This window comes from Artibeus jamaicensis, unplaced genomic scaffold (genome assembly GCF_021234435.1).
Source record: "Artibeus jamaicensis isolate MK-2021 breed Jamaican fruit bat unplaced genomic scaffold, CSHL_Jam_final contig_3175, whole genome shotgun sequence".
Taxonomy (NCBI): domain Eukaryota; kingdom Metazoa; phylum Chordata; class Mammalia; order Chiroptera; family Phyllostomidae; genus Artibeus; species Artibeus jamaicensis.
The window spans coordinates 248,608-260,722 of record NW_026521739.1 but is presented as its reverse complement, the minus strand read 5'-3'; the positions used below and the strand labels follow the sequence as shown (position 1 = coordinate 260,722).

Here is a 12,115-nt window from a genome sequence, read left to right as displayed (position 1 = left end):
TCTTATAAAAATAGTTCACATTCTCAAGAAAAAAAAAAAAGCAGTTTTGTTTTTGATGTGTTAGAGCTCTTTAAGAAAAATATATTCCCTTAGGAGATAGATTATTTTATATAAACAGAGCTTGATATACATAAGGAATCTTCATACTCTTAATGCTCTTCTCAATCATTAAGGTAGTTCATGTGAGCTATTGATACCTTGGTTGCCCGAGGAGTTGAACAAGAATTATACTCCTACAATTAATAAGAGAGTCAGTGTATTGGTCTAAAGAATGGCAGCTCCTCAGATTTTGTTGTGGCACAGTCACAACTACATTCCGTTTAGTATGAGTATTGGGCCTGTCATGTCCGGCTTCTTGAGCAGTTTCAACAGACTAGAATCACATGACCAAGGCAGGCTCACCAAACAGCAGAATCTTAGCATATGCCTGGATCATGTGTATGGATGTGTTTTCTGGACTGGATGTGTATCTGTGTTAGACAAAGCAGGATACCTGAACAGATTTATGCCACAGTAGCCTCTGTGGGCCTGCTGCCAGCAGCACAAGCAAAAGAAACATTATGCAGATTTACTGAAGAACAGCTTCAGGGGTTGTGACACAGTTGTGGAATGCTGGGAAGCAACGGAATTAAACTTGCTGTTGTGAACTGGAGGGTGGTTCACCTTGTGCCAAGGCGTTAGTTGACAAGGTATTAGGACTTAAGACCACCAACACTATTTTTATATAAGAGAATATCTTATATAAAAGATAATATCTTATTCAAGTTGAATATGTTTAATGGGTAGATAGTGTAGATCAATGATTTTCAACCAGTGTGTTGCAAGAATTTTTAAAACATGCAATACTATTTAGTCAGGGGCACTAGCCACTCTTTCCTTACATTGTGAAATAAAAAGATGATAATAGCCATCCAGTGTGAATGCCCTGTCGTGAACCATAAATATATAGGTCATATGGTAGAGTTGCATCTTACTGGTCACGTCGCATAATAAATTTGTGTTTGGTTAATTCTTATTACCAGAAATCCTCATGTATAAGTTCAGATACCTGATATTTTTAAAAGTCACTTGGGAGCAAAAAGGGTAGGTAATTCCTTTTTTGTGTAAATCAATCAAAATTATATATCTAATTTTTGGTCAGGTTGGCAAAAAATATATTTTTTGGTATACCACAGAATTTTAGTAATATTCTATGTGTTCCATTACATGAAAAAGGTTGAAAATTACTGGTACAGATGATTTTCATGTGCAGCTTATTAAACAAGCATGAACTAGCATTTACTCTTAGAACTTAATTTAGCATGTTTTAAAAAAAATCTTAAATGTAATTAAGCACAAAGCAAGTTATTCTTTGGCTGTGTAAAAGCCAAAAGAATAGTTTCTTGCACAACCCTTCACCATAAGAAAACACATAGGTATAGAATAATCTGGAGTAGCAGGCAGGAACTACTCAAATAAAGTTTACAAGTAGGATAATCTAAAGTAGGTATTTGATGAAGCTTGTATACTCCCAGTTCACCTCTGGGTACTACTGTCGTTTCTCCATGTTCATGAATAGCTAATGAATCTGATTTATTTTAAAGTATAAAGCTGGGAATAAACAAGTATGATCAGTTGAAAATGAGGTTGAATTTTCACCCATTCTTGTGCATGGGATATTATAGTGTTTTATAACAAAACCAAAATACTGGATTCATTTGATAGTGCTAAAAGGGGGCACTCTTTCTTCACATATGAATTGTATTGATTCATGTGGGGGTTTTTGTTTGGGTTTTTTTAATGGAGTGTTTCTTAACAGATTATTATACTAAATCTGTTAAAATAGGCTAGGCTGTGGTTATACTATCATCAAGAGGTAGGTTAGTGTCGCAGCTATACTTCTGACATTTATAGAGCATTTATATAGTTAATTAAATCAGCCTTTTAAGAAACAGAATAATCCCTTTTAAAGTACCTAATTCCATAACTTCAAAATAAGCCTGTGTTAAAAATTGTTCTGTGCTTCTTGCTCACTTCCGTTTCTTCCCTTTTGGGCCACAGACTTCCTTAAGGAGGAAGTGAGAGAGAAGTGAATTCTCACTTCAGCCAATAGAATCTAGATTTATATAGTGTTTACCTATTTTGCATAACACAGGCTCACCCACACACATTATGAGATGCTTAAGTGAAAGAACACAGTGCAGACAGCTATTCAGTGTGTGATTCCAAGTGTAATTGGGAGATGCTTTAAATACTATTTGGATTGTATGTTATGGTGAGAAGGTCGTTTGTCTAGCTTGTGATAAGCCATGGAATAAAGAGGTAGGTGTTCTCTGGTTTAATTTTTAGTGTAGCATTGTCAGTACTTCACATTAAAGGTAAGCATGTAAAAGGAATGATTTGGATCATAATTAATCAGATCATAACTTACATTTAATTGTTTCACATTTTTTCACATTCAGCTTTAGAAGTGTATTATTATGTATGAATTGCATTTCCTTTCGTTTTAGAGAAATGGCTGAATAAATCTCAAGTTCCAAGGCTTTTATATTTTTAGGGAGGCTTTACACTGACTCTCACCTGTCAGTATTTAAGATCGCATAAGAAAAATAACTGGGTGTTTATTGCCTATCAGCTGAGCTGAAAACTCTTCATTTGTAATATTTTTCCAATCTAAGCTGCAGTATTTGCATGTATGTTTTATACATGCTTTGGAACTTAATGTTGTCTGTTGTTTTCTTTTGAGTTATTAAATTTGAGAATGATGGTGCTGCCATTGTATTTTGGTGCTGACATTTTATTTAGAATTGAGTTTTGGGGTGGTTTTGTTTTTACTATAAATCTTCTCCTGAGTTACTCTCAAAGAGATCTAGACCTTTGGGATAACTTCAGTCTACTGTTTAAACATTTTCACAAGGTAGGGAAAAAATATAAATAATTTTTAAAATATTGAGAGTCTTACTTTATAAGGATTTTTAACTAATGTTCCTACCTGAATATTTTTTTCTTCCTCTGATACATTAAGAGATTTAATAATTTTAGATCTGATAATTTATGGGAACATGAGGGGGTGCTCTTTCTGCTAAAAAATGAACAATGATATTTCCCAGCAGTTTTTTTCTGAGTCATTTTATTTTTATTAAAAGAAAGATATAATTGAGAATATTTTCTTTCTATAGGAAATTCATGAAAAACTGAATGTTTGTTAGAATACTGACATGTTGTCCAGTGGTACGTTCTTTTTTTAATCATTTTCTAGTCTGTGAGGAGGAAATGTTTACTCTCTTGTATATGTGTAAAATGGCAGTTACCATAAGTCAGTGATGAGAAGAGTTGCAAATTACTATCATAATTTAAATTGATCATAATTTACCTATTGATGTATTTGTAATGTAAAAATACAATAATAATTAGAGAACAGAGAAAATTTGTAGAAATATCCCAGCTGTATGTATGTATTGTTTTCCTAATGGAACAGTTAAATAGGAATACAATACGGATTTGAAATATTCACTTAGCTAAAAAAAAATAGATGTACTTAGCCTCTCACAGTGGCTGTAAATTACTGTTATAAAAATTTATGGAGAAAACATTATCATTTGGTCAAAGAAAGATCAGCTCCTACTTTTAGAACTTTTCATGAACCAAAGAGAAAACTAGAACTCTCATAAGATGAAAACTTTTGTTTGTTGGTGAGATTAGTAATAGTTATCTTCTAATAATGATTCTCTGTCAGTAGCTGACTTTACTCTTAGAAGCAATATTGGAGATTCAATTGTAATTTGAATTTTCAACTATATTTCCCGTACCTTTTAAAGACAGCTTGTAATGGAATTGTGAAACTATTAACTTTCCTGTAAGGGCAGGAACTGCATATACTAAATCTTATTTGATTTAGCTGCATTGTTTTTTCCCCTAATCAGAATCAAGCATTTTATACAGCATTCAACCTTGAAACTAGTCGTAATGAATTTTTAAGACCTTTGATTATATTTCAGGGCCTGTTATACATTAAAACAGTAGAAAAACTAGAATTTTCTACATTGTATCTAAGTTATCTATAAGGAATAGATTATAAACATTTGCCTAGATACAGAGAAATAAAGGTGAATCTATGAGAAAATAAATCTTAAGTGATGGGTCAGCATCACCATAAATTAATGAAGTGTTACTAGGACCTAGTTTGTAAACTCATATTAGGTATTTAACAAACACTTGATTTTTTTTCACATTACATTCGTTCCTTGAAAATTACTGGCTTAACTTGCAAAGTTTGAATAATTGCAAGAGACCCAGAGGTCTTTGACCTTGTGTATTTAGTGTGCGAACCAAGCAGATAGCCCAGAATCCAGATTTCAGTGCAGCTTTGGTTGTTCTCATTCAGTTCTCATGACAGATTCTATGAGGTATGGGAAATACTGTCACCATTTTACAGGATTGAGAAAAATCATGTGCCTACAGAGCTGGTTTTATAGGCTTGGTAATTCATGAAGGACCCTGTATATAGCCCACGAGGGCCAGCGTTCTCAGAGTTGACCCTAAGTCCAGTTGTTTTACTTAGTCCTTCATAATTGTCTCCTCTAGCTTGAGGAAAACATTATCACAATGAAATAATTAGTGAATAGTTCAGGAGAGTGTGACTTTGTGGCTTTTAAAAATGAAATAACAGAATTACCCAGGGCTGGTGCTTCCTCACTCTTCCTCCCAGGTCCCCCCTGTGTATTCCCTTTTATAAACTTTTTTAAGAGCAGAATTCTGGTAGTTAGGTAGACAGAATTCAAATAAATTCAAACATGATAGTTAGAGATTTCAGTGTATAGCATTAATTCAGTAGCTGTTATATACTTGCATATACAAAGTGTTTTCTGATTAAAAAAAAAAAACTACCTGTAACATTCAATAGTAAAATTGCCCTTGTATCTTTTTTTTTTGTAGTTTTAAAAGAAAAACCAGTGAAACATGGTTTTGTCAAATTCTGGTCAGTATGTTGGTGGATTACTTTAGTTTAGATACTGTTCAGTCCAGTGGGTGGCCACACTTGTTTAGTAATACTCTCCTAACTAAAGGGGCTGTGGATGGTGCAGTTTCAAATCAGAAAGAGGGCATGAGACGTGGTAGATGCTGTGATTTGACAGGATCAGTACAGCTTGGACATCTTGTACCTTTAGGTGGTAAGAAGGCTGAAAGGAGGCAAACTGAATCTTGAATTCATATTTTAATCTCTTTTATTAAATTCAAAGGGCTGTTTTGTTTTTTATTATTATTACTTTTACTTTTTATTTTTAAATAATTTAGCCTTATAGAAAATGTGGGGAATAAAAGGAATTAAGTTTATATATCTTCTGTATATAAATATATATATTCTGTCAGATTCCTCAAAAGTTTAACAGTCTTTATAACCAGGGTATATTTATCAAAACCAGGAAATAAACATTGATGCAATACTACTGGCTAAACTGGAGACCATATTCAATGTAACCAGTTTTTCACTAATGTCCTTTTCTATTCCAGGGTCCAGTTCATGATGCTATAGATCCCATGTAGTTGTTGCATCTCCTTAATCTATTCCAATCTGGGAATTTCTTTGTTTTTTTCTTGTGCTTCGTGACCTTGGCACTTTTAATGAGTACTGGTAGTTATTTGCAGAACATTTGTCAGTTTGGGTTGTTCTGATGTTTTCTCATGATTAGATGGGGTTATGCATTTTTTTGGCAGCGTACCACAAAACCAATGTGTTCTCAGTACATCATAATCAAAAGATGCGTGATATCAAAAATGTCTCATTACAGATTGTTCAACATGGTCGGTTGGTTAAGATGGTATCTACCAGGTTACTCTACTGTGAAGTTAGTGTTGTCCCCTATATAATTAATAAATATCTTTGGGGAGGTGCTTTGAGGTTATTGTTGTCCTTAAAAGAAAAAAATCCATATAACGTGGTCAGTGTTTTATAAGGACTAGTTAAAACCCAGATTATTCTATTTCTGGGGGTAATTTAACTGTCCAGAATAATCATTACACAATATTTTTTTGGAAGGGCCCCATAACCTACATAAGATTGATATGGTTTATTTCTGGAATAGAAAAATATGACCATGGACTCAGTGTTGTGTTTTTTTTATTACTATTATTTCAAAAGTTGGTATAGATTTAAAGTGGTTGGAAAAAAAGAGTAAAATCATTTTTTCCAACTTTAAATTTTATCCAAGGAAATTTTAAACTCAGGTTTAAATGACTGAGTTACTGAGAAAATTACAGTGGTTGGTCAGTATTATAGAAGTTTATTCCCATGTTAGGGCAATTGCATTTATGTAAACTCTCGCCGTTCAATGCTTTATCCCTAGTAGGGAAAGTGTTGGGGATTTTCTTGTTATTTAATTTCCCAAAGTAGTTCTCTAGTCCTCCCAACCCCTTGTATTTTTAGCAATTCCAGAGTGTTAACTAGAGATTAAAACCATAGGTTTCTTATCTATAAAATGAGTGTTATAATAGTCTCTATCTCATATAGTTGTTCTGGGGAGCAAATCAGATAGTACATGTAAAGTGCTCCTAACAGTGTTTGGCACAGAGGCAGAACCCAGTGTTAGCGCCACTGTGAAAGAAGAGCAGCAAAGCATGAGCTGACTGCCAGTGTCGGATGCTGACTTTATAAAATGATAGAATTTCCCATGAATATACTTTTTGGTTCCAAATAACTAGGTAATACTACCAAATTTTGTACTTTCTGCAGAATTTTGTTCAGGACTTTAATGGTTAAACCTAGGGGAATTTCTAGTCCTGCTTTCTGAGAAGTATATTCTAGAAACTTTGGCAATCTAGAAGAATTGAATACAGGCCAAGCAAGCATGGGTAGGTCCAATAAAAATGTTTTAGTCTTTTGTTATGTCTTTTAAAATAACATTTTCTAGATGTCGGGAATTAGTGACCATTTTGGGGTAGGGTGATGTGGTTGTGTTTAAACCCCTTCCCCCATCAGGAATACTGACCACCCTGCAGTTTCTTCTTGGCTGTCACTTTTCAGGGAATACACGAAGCTTTGTGTTCCTAGGCTGTCTGGACTTAACTTCTAATACAGTTTTCTTCTTGATGGTACCAGGAATTTGATTTAATGTAATACCCTGCTTTTCCTCTGGGGTTTCTTTCTCCACATCCCATTTTTTATTTTTCTTTTTTTAAAAAAGATTTTATTATTTATTTTTAGAGTGAGGGGAAGAAAGAGGAAGAGAAACAATGATGTGTGAGAGAAACATGCATGTCTTACCTCTCACATGTCCCCACCAGCGGACCTGGCCCACAACCCAGGCACGTGCCCTGACAGGGAATCAAACTGGCAACCTTCCAGTTCCCAGGCCAGTGCTCAGTCCACTGAGCCACACCAGCCAGGGCTCTCCACCTTATTTTTTAAACAAACATGCAATGTCCCCTTCATTTACTGAAGTTTTTCTTGTTGGTGTATTTGTCAACCAGGGAACAGGGTTGACAAATACAATGAGCACTGAGGAAGTGACGAAGGTTCAAATCTCAAAAAGCACTAGTCATAGCTGAATAGTTGTTGCAAGTCTGTGCTGGAGTATAACTTGTTTAGGGTTTATTTTACACAGGTATACCTTCTAGTTGTAGTCTCTTTCCTAAATGGTCCCATTGTAGAGTCTCTCACTCTTTTTCAGGAATCAGCCCCACCAAACCTTGTCTGGTTTGGTATCAGAAAACCCAGACTAATTAACTTCTAGGAGCTTCATTTCCCCATTTGTAAAATGGGATGAGAATTTTATTTGATGTAGTTGTGATAGAGCTAAATGAGTTAATGAATGTTAAGTCAGTATAGGGAATTTAGTTCTAGTTCTGCCAAATATTACCTGTTTGGCCTTGAACTAGTCACTGGTGTTTCTGACTGACATACTGAGTTCCCTTATCTAGAAAATGGAGTTAATAAGACTTTCCTACCTAATTCACAGGGCTGTTGGTGTGAGGGCCAAATAAAATAATCTTATGTGAAAGCACTTTGCTAATTAACAGTCTGTGCAAGTGCACTATAGACCTTAATCCAAGGTTGATTCAGATTGACACTCCTTTTGATTTAAAAGAATTCCTCCCTTTGCTTTCCAAAGCCTGCATTTAATTTTTCTGGGCATGGGTCTTCTGGGTCAAGAAGATTATTTCCTTATCTGGCCTCTACAGGTTAGCATTTCTCTAAACATCAGTCTACCCAGCACTGGCCATATAGGTACTTTTCCTTCAACCACTTGAGAGAGGTTGTCTCAATATTAAAATATTCAAATGCATAGAAATATTAATAATCACCATCAAGGTGTGTTGATAGTTTTCCCATTCTCACTCCCAGCCACTCTTTCAGTTCTAATAAAATACTGAAACTATAGCTATCTTTAAAGCCATTGCCTTTACTAACACAAGGGTTAGTGAAAACCCTTTAAGACATCAGTATGATGTTAGTAAGAAAACATTTTTTAAATGCCTTACTATGTGCCAGGCACTATGTCAAAAATAGGGCAGATTACCTTCTTGAAAACTAATTGTCATCCCCAATTTGAGATTTAGAGCAGTGTTTCTCATATGGTAAAGGGTGGGAAGGTGAGACATTTTTGACTAGCACTATAGATGCTACTTGCATCTAGCAGGTATAAAGGCCAGGGGCACTGCTGACCCTTCTATAATCCCAGGTCAGCCCCTCACAATGTCAAAATGTTAGTAGTGCCAAGGTTGAGAAAGTTTCCTAGTTTATAGGAACAAATACTGTCCTTGGGGAGGATGTTAATTGTTTTTCTATCAGGATGAAAATAAGTTAATCCTAGTAGGTGATGGAGTATCACAAAAGCCCTGTGAAGTAGGTAGGAAAGTCTTACTATTTAGCATGTCATTTGCCTGCCCTTTTGCCCAAGGAGTGAGTGCCCTGTATCATGGAAAGAGGAGCATGGACATTACTTCTTTTACTGCTGTACTTAGAAAGCTAGAAGACTCTGACAAAAGTAGTAACTTCATACTCCTACTTCTGACACTGTTGTTTCTCCTATCCCTTCTCTCCTTTTGTGGAAAGATGCTGCTTATTAATCCTGTTAATTGTGAAAGAAGGAATAAGGTAATTAATTTTTCACTCTTATCGATAAGAAACTGCTGTAAATTTAACTTCTTTAAATCATCAGCTAACTTGGTTTTATAAAATGGCTCTGCCATAAATATACCAAAAAAGTTTTTTCTGTTTGAGTCATCCTTTTGAAATCAACCACAAAGGAACTCTAGTATAGATGGAAATCTGTTTCATCAGAGATAATGTATGCAATCCACATTATATTTTTATCATCATATCATTTTCATATTTTAAAGTTTTTTTCCTTAACACTCCTTTGAGCCTACTCACTTGCCCACCAAAATAGAAGGTTCGAAAGATGAATATAAACATCTATATGAGGTCTGTTTTGTCCCTTGTTTAGTGTTTGTTTTGCTTCTTTTTATTTTTTTTCAGGGCAGGAATTTTGTGTTTAGTAGGTAAGCAAAGGCTGTCTGCAATATAAATAATAAAAGAAAAAATGTTTGTTATGTTGAGGGAGCAGTTTGAGCAAAGATTGACGTCCCAGTTTTCCTTCTTTAGGTGAAACCACTGGCCTTTGAAGAACAAATGATCAGAATGTTGTATCGGTCAAAATGATAAGACTATTTCAAATTAGTATGTATTTTATTAGCTAACTTTTCATGCTTTCCCACCATACACCAAAAGTAATGCTATTCCAGAATATACTTGTTTAAAGAAATATTTTTAGCTTGGGAAGATTCCTGCTGATAGAGCAATGTGCTTAATTTTCAAGGATCAAGTTCAGGTTCAAAGTTACTGATATTATGTAGAAAACAGCCTTATTATCTTAGGAAGATTTTCTCTTAATATTTTTCCCCAGTTTCAGGTAGAATTAATGGTGCTATTTTATGTTCTTTGTGCTGCATCACTTTGGGATAGAACTGAATATGGTGGGGGTAGGGGGATGAGTCTGACCAACTAACTTAATTGCATACCAACAGCTGGGCCCAGTAATTAAGGCAGAATGAACTTGATTGATGTATGTAATCATTTCAAGTCATCAAGTATATGTCTTCAGAAATTGATGTTGAAGAATTTAATATCTTATCCAGATTTTAAAACAGAGAATATATAGAGTGCTAGAGCATTGTCTAGCTGCTAAGATTCTACAGTATTGTGAAGAACATTAATCTTTCTTCAGAAAACAGAGATTCCAACAACTTCTTTACAGCAGTCACCTGTCAACAACATGTATTAGAACTGCAATGAAAGGTTCAAGGAGAAAAAGCTGTCGTGGCACATTTTAATCATAGTTTAAGATGCCAGTTATATGTAAATTGATTATATGCCACTTTAAATTTAAGAAAACTTTAAATTGGGTTATTATAACCAGTATTATTCAAGTGTTTTACTATAGCACAGGTGACAACACAAGGCCCTCAGGCTGAATCCAGCCCTCTACCTTGTTTCTATCCCACGGCAGTGCTGAGCTCTCTCATAACTATTATGGAGTAGTTACATTTATGCAGTCCTAAAATTACATTATGCCCTTTGAAGGCAACAAATTGTAACAAATTGTCTACATTAATGTCTACATTACACCCTTTGAGGGCAACAGCAAGGCCGATGTGGACCCCGGTGAAAATGAGTTTGACACCCCTATACTGTAGGTTTTCAATTATTAGATACAGAAATAGAACCCAAGTTTGAGTGTGTTCCTGTGATTGAAACTTTGGTATCACTGATAAAATATCACAAGATCAGGGCCTAAGCAGAATGAATATAAATACATTGTTTTTCTTGGCTAATTTGGCCAAGGGCTCTAGAAAGTATAGAATAGTGGGAATATGCCAGCCCTACTCCAGTTCCTTGGCTAAGGTAAAAATCGTTTCTTTTTCTTTTTCTGTAAAGCTAAGGACTAAATTATTGTACTATGTGCACATTACTTACAAATTTTAAGACCATTATAGTCTCATATATTTCCAGCTCCAAAATTCTCTTTAGCCTACTTTAGTCTCTTAATTTTTAGAGATGAGGAAACATACTGCTTTGCTCAGAGAGCTAGAACTAGAACATGAGCTGATACTTGCTAGCCATACAGTATACTAATATCTGCCAACTATGAGCATTCGCATATCACTTTCAGATTTTTGCCGTATCTGTGTAATAACTATTTATACTATTCAAATGGACCTTAAATAAGCTTTTTTAAAGGAAATTATTTGCAACTAAAAATGGAAAACCATCACTTCCTAAATTCTAAATAGAAATCCAAATGTAGACTAAGCAATGATGTTAAAATTTAATTTAAAGTTTTACTTTAATTCTTGAGATTTATTTGGGAAGGTAAGAGTATTTTATAGTGTATTTGAGTGAATGGAGTATTTCTTAAAATAATACTTGTGTGTTTTACTTTAAAATTAATTTAGTAAGCATGTTTTAACTTAATAACAACAAAAGTTAGTATGCTGTCTGTATTGCTAATCTAAATGTTTATGTCAGTTAAAAGGAATAAAAGGGTCAAACTGGCTGTCTTCTTCTTGTTCTTAATCATTGGGCTACAAATACTGTGTTTCTTTCTGAAAGTGTACCTATGTACAGGCCGTATTTCACTGTACAGAAAAAAAAAACAAGTAGATATTTTTTATTCATGACTTTCCTATGAAGTCTTTTGGTGGAATTATAAAACCAGGACACTTTTATGGGTTAGTGTAAGAGTTTTGTTGTGTAACAAGCCTAATAGGAAGACTGGGGAGAGAAACAGACAAAGGAAATACCTAGTCCCAATGAAATGGACCTGAGAGTATTGTGGGGATTGTTTATTATAGTGATTTTTCTAAAAAAAAAAAAACACTTATCAGAAGTGTCAGGTTTTTGTTTTTTATACTTATGTCAAATTTATATTTTTGCAATTAAACTTTTTTTGTTTTTTTATCCTCAGCAAGGATATGTTGTTTTTTTTTTAATTGATTTTAGAGAGAGAGGAAGTGGGGTGGTGGGGAGAGACGCATTGATGTGAAAGAGAAACGTGGATCCGCTGCCTCCCATTCTTATCCCAGCCACGGATCAAACTTGAAACCTAGGTATTGCCCTGACTGGGAATCTAGCAAC

The 12,115-nt window shown here is 34.5% G+C and overlaps 1 protein-coding gene across 3 annotated transcripts in view; it reads left to right on the top strand.

Annotated features, from left to right (window-relative positions):
• PELI1 (pellino E3 ubiquitin protein ligase 1) overlaps positions 1 to 12,115 on the top strand; it is a 55,251-nt gene that overhangs the window by 28,300 nt on the left and 14,836 nt on the right. The window contains exon 1 of one of the 3 annotated variants that reach the window (XM_037126309.2): positions 2,116 to 2,301. The exons of the other annotated variants lie outside the window; for them this stretch is intronic. The gene's annotated coding sequence lies outside the window, so the exon portion shown is untranslated. Of the gene's footprint in view, positions 1 to 2,115; positions 2,302 to 12,115 lie in introns of those variants that run through there. 3 annotated transcript variants of the gene reach the window in all.